Genomic DNA, 15,809 nt, shown 5'->3' with positions numbered 1-15,809 from the left:
CTACCCTAACCAGTTATTATTAGTTTCTTTATAGACAATTTGTTGAATACATTGTCATAACCTTTTTTTTCCCCTCACATTATGGATTTGAGGTTGTTTAGATCTTAAAAGAAAAGAGACAACTAAATCATTCTAAGGATCAATAATATATATGACCTATATGACCTGAAAAGCTGAAAGGTTTGGGTTTGTCACTCTGGTTATTTGGTCTTGTTACAAAATAAATAAATAAAATAATTTAAAAAAAATGTACTAGCTTTACATTTTTTTTTTTTTTTTGACTTTGTCACGGGGAACCCAAATGCTTCTTAGGCCCAACATAAACTCATTCGGCGCATGTGAAATGCTTCAACTATGCATTGCAACACAGTACCTGACCACTTTGACAGCTTCGGGGTTCGAACTTAGGTTGGAGAGTACACCCAACTAGGTAAGAACCACTATACCACTTATAGTGGTTTTACCCTTCACTTCTCATAACTTCAAAGTGGATGTACCTGCATGCAGATGGGCAGATGAGGTTGTTTTAGTATCAGTAATAGTTGTCAATCTGGTTGGTGGAGCTTGATCGATGTGTTAAAATTCAATGCAATTAATCAGTACCATTTTTGAATTGATGGTGATCTGCAGCTTCAGTACTCATTTATATGAGTATATATATGAAGAGTGTTTCTATTAGGACCTCTAAATCTACTCACTTGACCTCACTCTATTATGAATTATTAAATTACATATATAACCTACTATAAAATGACTATTAAGGACAATAATTATACCCAAAAAAATATTATATTTATTTTATGTAGACTTTCCAATTCAATAATATTAGATTGTATTCTTTATTATTTTCCTTATCTATTTTTCATTTTGCAATTTCACTATATACTCATTAAAGTATTCATATATATTTAATAAGAATTAAAAATATTATTAAGATAATGTGACATAAAAATGTATGATATATTGATATATATGTTGAACATGCATTGGTGAGAGAAAACAAAATAAATCCTATTATAATTTATGAACTGAATCTAAGTCTATCCATTATATTTGCAAAAAAAAAAAAAAAAGAGTAGCAGTTAAAAAAAAATATATTTTAATAATTAATCATGAGGTACAAAACGTAGAGAAAATAAATAAACATTAAGAAAAAATGATTTCTTCATTTTCTTTAATAGCTAAAATACAAAAAAAAAAAACCACGGAATAGTTCATGTTATTTTCTTATTGATTAGAAATTAATTTTCGAAAGTCAATACCTTGTGTTTGATTTTTTTATATTTTATTGGAAAAACAATTTATGCATGTTGTTTGATTAAGGTATGTATATGTAGTTAAGATTTATAGAGTCATTAAATCATTGAAATGACTAAGTTTTTTATTTTAAAGATAATAATTTGTTTATGTGTGAGGTTATTTGAGGAACTTTAGTGAGGTTTAGTGAGTAATTTTAGTATTTAAAAATTTGATAGCAGGTGTAAAAAGCAAAGAGGTCAAGTGAGTAAATTTGGAGGTTCCAATAGAAAAACTCATATATGAAACAGAAATTCTAAATTAGCATGACTGGATTCTAGCTATGTTCCCAACTATAGCAAGGGCTTAATTAATCAAGAAGTTTAAAAATAATAATAATAATAATAATAATAATAATAATAATAATAATAATAATTTAATTAGAGATCCAGAGACTTCAAGATTTCAATCAATTGATTCATCGTGTATATCCTCCCCTTATGCCAAACTGTGGCGGACGTGTGATATTTTCTTGCTAAGCGCGAGATGAATTTTATGGCCCGATTAATTTTATTTACCTATTTATCATTATCTTATATTCTTTGTGATAAGTTGTTAGACACTTCCTCATTTCATGTATTATCAAGTATTTTAGGAACCATATAGTCATGGTAGCATTAAAGCAAAGAGCAAAATCATAATAATTAAGCTACGTCACAATATGACAATAATTTGTTATCATGCACATATATTCGACTTTCGAGTGAGGGGAATATTGAACTAAAACCCTAGCAACATGGTGCATATTCATTTACAGGGAAATGGAGAAGTATTGAAGTCACAAGACTCACTTGAGTACTTCAATACGCGATTACACTAATGGACTACTTCTCACCTAGTGAAACAGCTATGTATATGCATGCATGTGCTGATGTGCATAAAAACCAAGCATGTTATTCTACCTAGTGAAGCACCTAGTCAACTTAAACCTAGCTGACTGAACGCATCTTGGATTAGACCAATCCAATTGATTAAATCTGTCTAGGGTGGATATGTATGATCGAAGTATCAAACCAAGAATTGGCCTTTAGGATATAGAATGTAGGATTGAGATACATATATATCAGTGGTAGGGAGATCATTTTAATTATCAGAATGAAGTAAGCTTCAACATATATTTGGCCAGTTAAACTAGCTTTTATGATTTGAGTTGTAATTTTCCAAGATCGTGAAACTTGTTTCCCATTTCTCCATAATCCAAAGAAATTCAAGATTTGATAGATAATCATCTCGGTTAATATATATATATATATATATATATATATATATATATATATAGACACACACACACATACATGCAACATATCAATACAGCATTCACATATGTACTTTTCCAGTAAATCAAATTACTACAATGAGAATATGCAAAGCAGGGTGCTATCTAGCCTAGTAACTGACACAAAGCCAAAGTGAACAATTTCAAACGCAAAAGGGATCAATATCCCGGAATTTTCTTAGGTACTCGGGTGTTTGCTATACACCTATTTTGTTAAATATTTTGAATCATTAGATTAGTAATATATCCAATGGTCCAAAATATTTAAAATTTGGTAACCTGTTTAGCCCTTAGCCAAGTGATTATCAATTGAAAATTACGTGTTGCCTCATAAGATCTCTTCTTTAATAAAAACAATGGCAGTGAGAGCTCTGCCGCCAGTAAACCCTAGCCACCCGGGCTTGGGTATTCAAAGATGCTTTAAAGCGTCGAAGTCATTACTGGTCGGAGTCAACTTCGCCGGAATTCCATGTCAAGCACTCTTGACGACTTTCTTTTGGGTCCTCAGTCTCCGCTTTCCTTCTGCGTTAGGTGATGCTAATCCTGCAACTGTGCATCATACTCAAGATCAATTGCAACTAGGTTGGGGGATTCGACCAAGGGTTTGGAAGAAGAAGACCCGTGATCATCTGCGATTGGGTCGTCTTCTGTCGACGACGACGGTGGAGCGTGGCGGTGCCAGTTTAATTGGGTTCATTTTGAATCCCATTTGGAGTGCAGTGGTGCCGGTTTGGCTTCTGCTGGAGGTTGTACTGGGTTATGAAGACCTCACCGTGATCGTGTTTCCCGTTGCAGTGGTCTGTTGGCTATGGTGGAACATATGGGAGGTGATTCGAAGTGGTGACACCAAGGACCCCTTTCGGCTCTGGGTGTCCAGATCAATTTGGGTGGTTGTACATTTGGCTTGTCTTTGGACCCGAGTTCAAACCTGGATCTAGGTGACATCGATGGCAGGAGTTCTCTCCTTGTGATGGCTGTCTGATCGGCCAAAATTGATGGCGGCGCTGTCGGCATGGTGGTCTCCAACAGAGAAGCTCCTTTTGGGCCTTAAGCTTGTTGGGCCTCTATCTGGGGTGGGTACCCTATTTGGTTTTGGACTTTTGTTGGGGTCCAGAATGTCTAGTGGGGCTCTTGACCTTGATGGGCCGCTGGTTCGGCTTGGAGCATGAAATATGGATTTTGGACCTAGCCTTTTTGGGTCCGAAATGATTGGTGGGTTTTTATACCCACCCTTTAGTTAGTTTTTCTTTTAAACTTGCCTATTACTATGCGTACTGGTCATGGTTAATAGGCTCGCTTTGAATAAGTGAGCATGACATGTCGAATGAATGGTCCTATCCTATGTGTCACCGTGGTGTCTACTGCATCACAACTTCTTGACTATTTGTACATGGTAGCGGAAAGATATGTAATGGGACCCAAAAAATTGACAATAACACTTTTTTAGGCTCAACAATGGTAGCGGAAGGATATGTAATCAATTGACAATAACGTTTTTTTAGGCTCAACAAATTACAATCAGTTAAATAGTCTTTATTACTAATTAATTTTATTATTAGCCAATTAATGTTTGATTAATACTTGATTATGATCAATTGACAATTACAATTTTTTTCCTTATTAAATACAAAAACCTTCTAACCTAGGCTCACGAAATTAGTATTAGTTAAATAGGTTTTATTACTAATTAATTATATCATAAGTAGTTTCATTAACCAAATATAATTATTTTTACATGCATTTTACGAAAACCACAACCATTAATATGAAAATAGATAATCTTTGTTATAGATGTAGTAACTACTTCACGTAATTTTTCTTTTCCAAGTCAGATCATACCATTTGTGTATGAACAAAAGCAAACATAACCAGTTAGTAAATTTCTAGTTTTTGCTCCAGCAATGTTAGCTAAACTAAATAGCAAGAAAGCGCTCCGAGCTTCTCGGTGAGACCTTGGTTTTCGAAACTTAGGTTTCGACTGGCGGAGGCATTTCTTCCTTTGGGAGAGGCGATGATCGTGGACAGCGGCGACGTAGGGTGGGATCTCTGAGGAGATCGTGGGTGCGGCGAAGGGTTTCTCAGACCGTGGTGGTGGTTTTCGATCTAGGCGGTGAGTGAAGAGGGCGACAGCAGCGGAAAGCAGCTGGGATTGCCTTCGCAGTTCTCGTCTGGGTTGCAGAGGAGGAGCGAGCACGAGTTGGGTCTGGCGGTGGCGATCTATGCTTGAGATCACATGGTTTTTTGAGTCGGGCTTTGTGGCGAAAGTCTGTTTAGTTTGACAGATTGGGTCTCGGAGTTGCTGTGGGCAATTTTCCTATAGCTGCGGGGGATTTGTTGCAGAATATGAGGCAGAGGCTTCGACGGTCTTTGCTCGAGATGGTGATGCACGGTTGGAGAAGCCGACTGGCAGAGCTACGATGCGTTGCCGGAGAACAGACCGGCGATGGTGGCAAAGGAGCAATGAGCAGGGATGCGTCTCCCTTGTTGGCTCGAATTTGGACCTAGGCTCAACCTTGGGCTGATGGGGCAGGGGCCTATTCCTGCTAGGAAATGTTTGTGACAGGACCCGCCCCGAATTTCACCCTGAAATCCAATGTGGCCCTGCGGGGCCCACCTTAGAAAAAATTTTACCAAAAAGTTGGCAAAATTTCCCCTAAAAGTTGACTACCCAAGACCTGTAGAAAGACGTTTACACTTCTAAGCAATCCATCCTTAGTTTCCTGGAGCCATCCTGCTCCTCAAATCACAACATCTTCTAATTCACATTATACAAATCTCAACTTGATAACATTAATTCCACAGGTTATCAGAGCAATTCTAAAACAAAATGTATGCTAGAATAAAAGTAAAGAGTGTAACGGATCGATAGATCCTACAATGCGGAAGCAGTGACAAATATGCCTCAACTCCACGAACGCCCGACCTCAACTAATCTAGCCTGCAAAAGTGAATTGGTTAATTTCATCGTTTAGCAAGCTCTCCGTACGCCCGGTAAACTCATCTTACTACGATCCCTTTAAGTTTATACTTCTGTCTCACTCCAATGATTCACGTTTAGGTCCTTTAATGAAAAAAAAAAAATCGATAATAATTGATTAATAATTTCATGTTGTAAAATTCCTTTACAAATTACAAATTTATCCTTAATCGATAATTTATTTGTAACCATTACCAAATAATATAATTGACATACTATATGATTGTTTGGGATATGGTGATCAAACTATCCACAAGTCCATTATGTGGAGCTCGGGTCAACTTACTTAACTCACTTTATTTAGCAATTTATACGTTAAGAAGCAATTGACAATTTTCATTCCCGAATGACTTCGTTTCTCAAACTTATTTCAGGATATGATAGCTCTAAAGTACTTTACTCGAAAATTTGACTCATTCTCAATATTGTCATATACAACACTAATTTACTTGTCGGAAGTGGTACATTCTTATTATCAATTTCTTTTCAACATCGATTTCAACCTTTCTTTACTTGTCAAATTTGTCAAAACCAACCATTCAATATTTACCGATTCCTTAAATGTTAGCCAACTACTTAACTCTTCTTAAAACATTTCCACAATGGTAACCAATTCAGCCCTCACTAACTTTGCATAAACATAACACCATCGAAAATATATTTGAAACCATTCTAATTACAAACCAAAAACTCCATCAATTCAATAATTTGACCAAAACAATAATAGCAATTATAAGGTCACCGAACCCAGGCCCTTACTAGTTCTTCATCTCCAAACAGAGGGTCATTTCTATATATGAGTAGTCTTCCACCACCAACAACCCTTCGAACTCCTAGCAATAACAACACAATTTAATATCAATCTTCAACCAATTTTATAACTCAAAATAGAGTTCCTGATTCTTACCTTCCTTCAATATACATCAAACTGAACCATTGCCTACTCCTTCCACCACTACCTCCAGAATGCATAATCCATAACCCTCGCACATTCCGAATTAGACAACAAAAGTTTTGGGATTTCATTCTTCATCAAACTAGCATCTCCAACCAAGGAAAGTATGAAATTTACCTAAAAAGACAATCTGGAAAAATCTAGCAACCGAGAATGGTGGAGCTGCAAAGCTCCATGCATACGCGGCGGCGCATGCAGCATCACTGGGCGGCGCCGGCCTTCAGGGCTTTGAGATATGGTAGATTAGGAGTCGCTGCATCAAGACTTGGTGGTGGTGGTGCCGCCCAGAAAAGGTCGGAAATAGTGAAATTAATCTCAGCAGAAGCCCAGATTCTAGCAAATCACGTATGGTGTCGTCTGGGCTCCATAGGTGAAGAGGCTTCTCAGTTTTGATCTCAGACTAATTCTGAGTCGAGCAATGATGGGGGTGAGGTGAGGAGATGACGGGAAACTAGTGAGGATTGTGGAACAATGGAGTTGCAGTTTCGGGGATCGCATGCGGTGGCCGGACTGTCTTGGTCGAAGACTGTATGGCCGGGTTTTTGGTCGCTATAGCCGGACCATCCACTAGTGGTGACGGTGACGTGAGGTGGTGGCCGAAGATCGAGGTTCCGGCTGTGGCAGTGGGCAGAAAGAGAGAGAGAGAGAGAGAGAGAGAGAGAGAGAGAGAGAGAGAGAGAGAGAGAGAGAGAGAGAGAGAGAGAGAGAAAGGATGTGCGGCCGAAAGAGAGGAAAGGAGAAAATGAGGAAGGGATTAGGGTTTTCCTCCTTAAAATAGTAGTCAACGTGAAATGTCTACTTTGCCCTTTTAATAAATTTCTAAAAACTCATACGAAAAATTCTATAGACCGTGGATTATTTGTATGAACTCCAATTTATCCGTGACGCATGTCCACGAACTCGATTTGACATCCTCTACAACTTTCGTGAAGAAAATTTTCTCAAATTTTGATCCGAACAAAAAGTTAACTTTTGGGGCCATTAAAAGTATCGAAACAGAGTAAAAAGTGAAAGTAATTGTCATTTACCGTCCAAAAGACTAGTAAACTGGAAACTTGAGATCCGGGACGTAACGGTGAAATTCAGGGCGAGTCCTGTCAGTTTGACTTGGGCTTGGGTCTACGGGCTTGGGCTCAGATCAAGGCAATTTCGGCCCTGATGTATTAGGGTATGAGTCTGTTCGAGGGTGGATTAGTTTCTATGAGTCTTCTATGACGTTTCTAGTCTCTTGTTTGTACCACAATTGCGTGATTGGCAAGTAAGAGCTAGTTGAATGATTTCTTTTCCATAGGAGGTGAGGTTTTTTCATTCTTGTATAGGCTTGCTTAAATGTCAGCGTCCCAGTGATCTTTAAAGGTTTGCTTTAGCTTAGGTAGGTTACTCCGGATTTTCTTGCCGGATTTCTTATGTAAGTTTTGGTAGACTTCAGCCTAGCTTTTTTCTGCTGATCTAATGAATTCAACTTCTATTTCTAAAAAAAAAAAAAAAACTACTTCACATACAACTTGTTATTATTGCTTTTTGAACTAAATTATAAATGTTACCACAATGTGTTATTATATAGGTAAACCATTATATTTTGACTAAAACTACGTATGTCCTCAATGGTGTAATGAGGTTCTCCCTTGCATAATTAAAGTAATATATTGTGTAATTTCCATCGTTGAACTTATAATTACTTTCAATTCGATGTAATTTACCACAAACTACAACAATTGATATAAAAACGATACTTTTTGTTCTAATTGTAGTAATTACTCCACCTACAACCTATTATGGACAATTTAACAAGTGTGACAACAAATTTATTGTCAGAGTGGTAAATCTTCATGTTTTTATAATTAATGAAATTATTACTTCAATGACCATGCATTTTACCATAATTCACGTCAATTAATTGATGTAAAAGCGGTAATTTTTGTTCTATTTGTAGTAATTACTCCACCGAAACTAATGTACTAGTTTATGGACAATTTAGCAAGTGTGATAATAAATTTGTTGTCACAATGGTAAATCTTTATGTTTTCATCATTAATGAAATGATTACTACAATGACTACACATTTTACCACGACCCCCAACAATGGATGCAAAAGTACTCACTTTTGTTCTATTTGTAGTAATTAATTCAAAAACTGCATCATTTATAAGATAATCAACCATTTTACAATTCTAACAACAATTGTGTTGTAAACATAGTAAAATTAATATTAGACCAAAAGATATATAAGTACTCTGTATTGTAAAAGGGTTCTCCATTTAATAATTAATGTTCTCTATTTGATAAAAGTTGTTCAGTTATGATATTTACATCTTTGACCACTCAATTACAATAACCACAATGAGTGTGGTCCTAAGTCGTAATTTTAGTTCTACTAGGTATAATTTATTATTTTGAGAATATATGTTACATGTTTCTGAACAATATTACATATCAAGATAGAATGTGTTGTTAATATAGTAAATTTTATTTTTTAAAATGACACTTCTCAACATTTAAGTGGATAACATTTTAACCATTTCTGTAGGTTTATATTACATTAATTTATTAAAAATTAAAATATAAGAGTATAGCATACATCAAGGTACTCTAGACGACTCCAGATAATGGAGTGTTAATAGAAACTATGGCAGTGAAACGAAATCACTTCCATGTTCCAACATCTGTGACCAAACCTCCACCTCAACCTAGGTGAGTTTGTCTCGCTGGGCCGAGATCAACGGTCCACAGCAGAGAGAGTTTGTTTTTTCTCGATGATGAGCTAGTAATGCTAGATGAAAACAAAACAAGGCAAGAGCTGGATGGTAGATATGCATTCAAGAAAAGAATTGGATCGGAGCTGGTAAATGAAGGAAGAGAACGAATGATGGTAAGGTAGAGAGCTATAGATCAAAGAAAAACCGAAGTCACCAATTCGACTAGAATCACTAGATCACCAGCCTGCCGGAATTTTTAGTGGATCGATCTGTGCTTTTGAACCACTTATCTGAATTGAGTGGAATATAAACGGCCTGATGAAGCTGAAGGGTTTGGGGTTTGGCTCTTTGGTTGTTGTGAGAAAGGCTTTTGTTTACAACGAAGATGTACGAGCTAGACACTTATTCTTCATTACTATGAAGTTAATCCATATGCAGATGGCATGGGCAGGTGAGCTCAGGTAGTAATGGTCATGATTCGGGTTGGTGGTGTTTGATATCTTTTTTAAAATTCAATGCCTTTCTGAAATGATATACAGAGCTATTGCTGCAGCTTCCCTCACGTCATGCGTACATGAGAAAGTGGGATTCAAGGTAGGATCTCAACTATGATAATGGCTTAATTAGGAAGAAAATTGTACTTCAGAGACCCTGAGGTGAGCTTGAAGATTATTCATCAATCAGATGAGTCTTCTCTCCAATATCTTCTTTGGCAAAAACTGTGGCCGTTATATAATATGTTTTTTTCATTCCGTTTACTTTAGTTTATTTAAAGCAATTCATCGAATACTTTACTTTAATATTATTTTTTATTTTTCTCATTCAATGAAAATATTTTTTATGTGTCAAAATAAGTTTTTTTTTTAAAGATATTTTAACAAATATCTTGTCCTCGTGACACATAGAACTACTCAATAAATTGTTTCGATGCACATATATTCCAAGTTGGGAGATATGGATTGAAGCCTAGCAGCATGTTGCCTATTCACAAATAATCTTTCTTGTTATCTATCTTGAATTCTGATCTACATGTTGTGTAAGCTTGGGCTGGGCCATTCCTTCTGCTAACAAATATTGAACTCATATCTGGTTCGGGCCCTACCCAACTTGGTTAATAGAGTTCAATGGGGATTATTAAAGGCTTTCTTAGCACAATAAGGTCAAAAAATGAAAGCATTTTTTCTCCATCTTTTTCTTCTTCCTTTTTTCTCTCCGAGTATAAAAAGAACAAGGGACATGGAACCTCTCCAAAAAATGAGTTTGTTAACTGTGGCAAGAATAATCATCACATTATGGACTCGGAAAATCTTTACTTTCGATTATGAATTCACTGACCAAAGAGAGTGAACATTTTTCATTTTCAAATTTGGGACATCATCTTGTGTATTTCAATAGTATCATATCATTTATTATCTCCACTACAACTGATTAGCGCTTTGATAACCATATGTCCAAAGTCGTAGGAACAGAAGATCTAAACAAATTATGCAAATCTAATCTACACATTGTACACCAATTACGTGGAAGTATGTTCACTTCAAGTCATTCCTTGTCTTGTTGGACCATTTGGTCAAATTCAACAGAGCCTGAACTAAACCTATACGCTACCTTAAAATATCTATATCTAATATGACATGCCTTTCAATATTAAACCATGATTTTTTTTTTTTAATGAATCTGGGTCATATTTGACTTTGATCTTAGCCCCTGATTTTTGAGAGATGGGTCCATCTTTGACTGGAACAAAAGCTGAAACCCCCTGAATATGGTCAACTTCTATATTTCTGGGCTTTACCAAACTGGAAAAATATCACGGGTGAAAGGTTGGTGTTGTTTATTTTATTTTGATTTTGATAGCCTTCTAGTTGGAGTTAACCAAACCAGTTGTAGCTTTCACTTGCATCTTAATTTCCCAAATTGGAAACCTCTAGTTCTTTTTGAATTTGAATTTCATTTTAGATAAGATATTATCTTCTATATTTTAACTTGACTGTATATTTTGTTGGTGTGAGAAAGAGACATAGCAAACTCATATTGTCAAGTAGCCCTAGGTTTCTATTCAATTGCAAGGGTAGACGCTTACAATTTAGGTCATCACTTCTAACTGATACACAACGCATTAGTTGGAAATATCATATAAAAAATGTTATTTCATGTTATCAAACTTATATTGCATTAATGAATCGATACGTAAACATAATCCAATAAAGTCTTGAGCAACTACCTGCCAGATACTTTTTTCTTTTTTTTCTTAACCAAATCAATCATTTCATTCAACTCAAGCCAGAATGGCACAGGACGAAGTGGTGTTAGCTCAGTGGTTAGAGCACTTACTGCCTAAGATTGAGGTCATGGGTTCAAGTCACCGTAGGGGTAGGAGTGAAATCATTTTATCCTCTTTAAATAAATAAATTAAATTAAATTAAAAAAAAAAAAAAACCAAAATGGCACGGATACATACATTCACTTGTCATACCAAGGACAAGTTTAGAACGTGGTATGCTAGCACCACTTATTCAACCAATGCTCACTTATTCAAAAGTGAGCCTAAGAACTATGCAAATAAAACATAGCAATTAGGCAAAGTTTAGAAAGAAAAATAACCTTAAATTTTCTCCTTGCCCTTAACAGTTGGACTAGGAGGTTTGGAAAGATAAGCAAAACAAGTCTCTTGTGCTTCTGCAATCTTCTTTAACTTCAGGGAGTTTTTATTTCTTGATCCTAGGGGCCTTCCTCTCTTCTTCTTTGTTTCAGAGCTTGTTGGCATCACATCTTTAGGCACCGGAATATTACGAGGAGCTTCAAGCATACCCAAAGACCTGGTAGAGAACTTACTTGTGAACATTGACATTTTCTACTTCTTTGCTTGAACATCAGGGGGCAACGGTTTGAATAACTCCGGCAGTAGGAACTTGAGCTTCTGGGGAGATTTAGCAGGAGAGGGAGAAAACTAAAGCTTGTCACCCCTCTACTCTCTTTTGCCTTCTTTAATCAATGCAGCTTCACCATTGTCCTCGGAAGCATTTGGCTCTTGGGTATTACTAGCTTGTTTCGGCATCAACTCTTTCTCAAGCCTCACGTGTTCAATTGTACCTGCAGGTTTTGGTACTTCCGAGTCTAGAGCTGCGATCAATGCCAGCGCCAAGGGTTGGTGCACCTCCTTTTCCTTTTCTTTCGGATCCAGAGTCCTGGCACGCAGTATGACAGGTTTGGGTGCCCTACCTGCGTCCTTGTGTTGGAATAGAGCCGTGCATATAGATGGGAGAATAAGTGTTTGTACACCCTAAAAACAGAAGGTTCCATCCACAAAATTGTTAGTGGCAAACCCGAAAGAGGGCCAACAATTTCTTTCCTTTGTTCTCCAGTTCCACGCACTGTACTCGGTATAGGATGACTACCAAGCAAAGGGCAATAATCTCCCTCATGGTAAATCAGATTGCAGTGATCACACTTGCCCACCAAGTTCTCAAAGAAAAATGAAATTTCAGCTTCAACATTAGGTGCAGGTTTTAGGGTTTTCTTGAGAAAAGAAGGTTTTGAGATGTCATGAGCAAAACATGAACCCTAACCTTGCCAGCATTTGCAAAAAGCTTATCATCCATTTCAAGGAATTTACCCGCCACCAAAGTAATGTTTCGGATCATGTCTGGTTCCTCAAACAGCGACGGTATATTGCTAATCCGAAACCAGAAGAAGAGTAAGGTCAGATCTACTTCTGCAACAGGCATGATGCCATCATACTCCTGAAGCACAACCGGAGCTTGATGAAAATGCCATGGTTCCCCCTTCAAGACTCTGTTGCGGTCCTTACGTAGGTCAAAAACAATGACAAAACAGTTTGATGCCCTTTCTTGAATCTCAAAATCTTTATCCAGGATCCATACTCTTTGAAAGAAACGCTTCAGATATTTCAAAAAGGCTGGTTTCTTCACAAGAGGACGTGCAAGCAGAAAGGATTGCTTGGGTCGTTGTTGGATTCCATCAAAGGTTCATGAGACATCCACCACATCATTGCTAGAAAGCGCTAGCAATGCAATAAATGAAGATGTCACAGCATCGATGTTGGACATGTTGCCATAAACTGGGATCGAAAAGCGACGTTCATGGCATAATAGTTCATGGCATTTTCTTATTGATTAAACATTAATTTTTGAAACTCAAGTTTGATTAAGAAATGTATATTTAGTTAAGATTTATAGACTGATTAAATCATTGAAATGACTAATTTTTTTATTTTAAAGATAATAATTTGTTTGCAAATTATATGAGTGAGGTTATTTGAGGAAATTTAGTGAGGTTTAGTGAGTAAATTTAATATTTGAAAATTTGATAAGAGGTGTAAAAAGCATAGAGGTCAAGTGAGTAAATTTGGAGGTTCCAATAGAAAAACTCTTCTTTTACCTGCCAGATACTTTGTTTGTCTCATGTGTTATCAACTTATCCACTTACACCTAATTGTGTTTCCTTTATTTTGTCATTTCTTTTGTATACTCTTGCTTTACTCTTTCTTGAAATATTGTCATTAGTCTGATAAAGTAATATGGGGTTCACATCCAAAACCAATTGGCAATGGATGGAGTGGCCAAAACCCTTATAAAGCCACAGGCAAGGTCCCATTTTTCCCATGTGGGATGTATATATTCTCAACACTCCCCCGCACATGTGGCGAATTTTCAAGCCATATACGTGGACAATTTTTGGGTGACGTGGAGCCTGTGTGGCCGTTAGGCATGCACACGTGGGTAACCTGGCTCTGATATCATAATAAAGTAATCTGAGATTCACATCCAAAACCAATTGGCAATAGATGGAGTGACCCAAACCCTTCTAAACCCACAGGCAATGTCCTATTTTTCCCATGTGGGATTATATATTCTCAACACGCCCCCGCACGTGTGGCGAATTTTCAAGCCACACGTGGACAACTTTGGGTGACGTGGAGCTCGTGTGACCGTTAGGCATGCACACGTGGGATAACCTGGCTCTGATACTACCATGATAAAGTAATCTGGGGTTCACATCCAAAACCAATTGGCAATGGATGGAATGACCCAAACCCTTATAAACCCATAGCCAAAGACCTACTTTTCCCATGTGAGATGTATATATTATCAACATAGTCAACAAAACTCCAACGTCTTATCTTGTTTCTCCAAACTATCTTATGTTCTCCAACACACATTTATAATGTCCTATACACCTTAATCTCTCCACGAATTTGTTTTTTCTCCCATGAAACCAAAACGTTATTTTTCTCACCGAATGTGTTAACTTATTCGCCAATAAAACTTTAACATTTTATCTAGGTTCTCTCATTCCTTTGTACTCTGCTCTTAGATCTCACTTCCACCTCTTAACTTTAGTTGGCCGTTGCAAAAGCCCTTCATTCATTTTCTTACACAATTCTAACCCATTAGCCAACAAATCAACAAAAATTAACCTTAATCCTATTTGAATGATTTGATGAGAATAATTTTTGTAATATACCAAATTTTCTTCATTCGTACATCACAACTTATTTATCTAAGCATTAAATTAAATTATTGGATAGAAATGTCAATCAAAAGCATCCTCAAAGCACACCCTTATTAGGTGAACAATCTTGTATCATACTTTACAGCATACATAATGTAACTAGTTCTTAATTAGTACGTTTGAGGAGTTGTTTGGGTTCTGCTTAGGTTAGCAGAACCCTCCAAGCAAGCATTGCACATGCCCCTTTAAACTAAAAGAGCTTTTTGGTTGATGCTTTTGGATCGATTCAGCACAAGATATTGGTTTCTTATTATTCAGTCAAAATTATAATTACAAAACAGTTGCTAAATCGAGAAACGTCCCCATTTGAAAACGAAATATCAAGCAAAGTACCATTAACCTACTAACATGATCGATCTCAGAAGTATATTCCATGAAATGTCTTGTGAATCAACGTGACATTGTATGAGCCAGGCAACTGTTTGACCAAAACCTTCATTAATTAGTTGCCTCGAGTGTTTACTGACACAAGATTCTCTTTTTCCTTTACATGTTTGTAGTTTAGTTGTGTTCATCAATGCTAAGCACAGCCAAGCATTTTCGTATTAGTTCAATTCCCACTAAACAAAGGAAAACCATAAGTCCATGTTGATGGATTTTCCAAGTCATACAAATTTGACAGGGTAGGACTCAACTCCTCCGCTCATCATTGCGCATTGTAATAGCTATTAATTTTCTTAAATTTGCGTTTTCTTAACACTCTTTCAAAATGTATAACATATTGTTAATTGGATTTAAGATGATTACAAATACACAAGTTAAAAATCATTGTTATACTCAAACATCGGTTTATGACAAGAATGATGAGTTTATTATGGTCAGTGTATTGAGATTTTTGAAACTAATTAATTATGTCTTTACGCCTATCGTTGTATAAGCTATTCTGAAGAAAGATTACAACCAAGTTAGCTGCTTTATAGCCTTCGACATTTTCTTGGCTCGCAAAAAGGGACTAGAGCAAATGTGTTGAGCATACGGCGATATCGTGAGTTTTCATATCATTGAAGTCATCATGACAGACGAAAGGGTTGTAACTGATGGCATGTTTATCTAATGACTAGGAATGCGGTGATC

Source organism: Rosa chinensis, chromosome 5 (genome assembly GCF_002994745.2).
Source record: "Rosa chinensis cultivar Old Blush chromosome 5, RchiOBHm-V2, whole genome shotgun sequence".
Lineage (NCBI taxonomy): Eukaryota > Viridiplantae > Streptophyta > Magnoliopsida > Rosales > Rosaceae > Rosa > Rosa chinensis.
This window is presented reverse-complemented; position numbering follows the sequence as displayed.